We start from the raw sequence: 1002 nt of genomic DNA on the forward strand, positions 1-1002 counted from the left end.
CCTATGCATGATGAGTGTCTCATGTGAGTCTTTTCTATAAATGCATAACGGATCTTCAATACACACATATACTTCACATATATCCAGGTAACCAAGCGTGATGTAACATATACAAACTAATGCATTGTGTTGTGCCCATGGTATGTGATGGGCACAGAGGCAACAATTGGTCAAACAATTTCTTCAATATCATTAATCTGCACATTTTACAATATATACTTCAGACATGAGACCTTTAAGGACATGTCATCCAATTGACAATACACAGAGAAAAATGTCTGAATTTTGTATATTATCTGTATACGTCTGTTATGGATATTATATCGATCTTTTACTGATTTTGACAAAAACTTTAATTAACCAGTGAGTCTACATCGAGTATTATATAATCAAATACAGTCGGTGCTAACCGATCGTATTTTACAAATTTCTTGATTCCGGCGTAACCTTTGCAATTCATTCGCGTTTTCGCAACTATAGCGAAAGACTTTCAGCGTTTTACTTTTATTTGACTTCTGTTCCATTTTCGCAATCTCCCGGAAGAATAACTACGAAATATTTTCAGGTTATGATATTTCAGGCCTGATGTTGTCAGGTTATTAATCATTCGAAACTAATCTTCAGATTGTTAATCTGCAATTACTAGACTGTTATTATATTCTTCAATAATTTCAAAATAGTAAAAATACGTTTATATATATATTATATTATTTTGTTGTATAATTGCTAGCTACGCAGTTGCATATGTTGTTATATATTGTAATATGTATATTTCCTGTGCATTTTCTAATTGAAATAGAACACGTTATTAAAAAAGCAACATGATTGCTCATTTATACAACACGAAAAATTTGTACTTATTATAATTTCAAATATTAATATATTAAAATATCAAAATATAAATGGTAAATAAAATAAACATTTTATTTTCTTATATTCATTTACTATTTATGTTATAATAATAAAAAATATATTTAAAAATTAAAGATTTTTAAGCTATGT

Source organism: Trachymyrmex cornetzi, unplaced genomic scaffold (assembly GCF_001594075.2).
Source record: "Trachymyrmex cornetzi isolate Tcor2-1 unplaced genomic scaffold, Tcor1.1 scaffold319, whole genome shotgun sequence".
Lineage (NCBI taxonomy): Eukaryota > Metazoa > Arthropoda > Insecta > Hymenoptera > Formicidae > Trachymyrmex > Trachymyrmex cornetzi.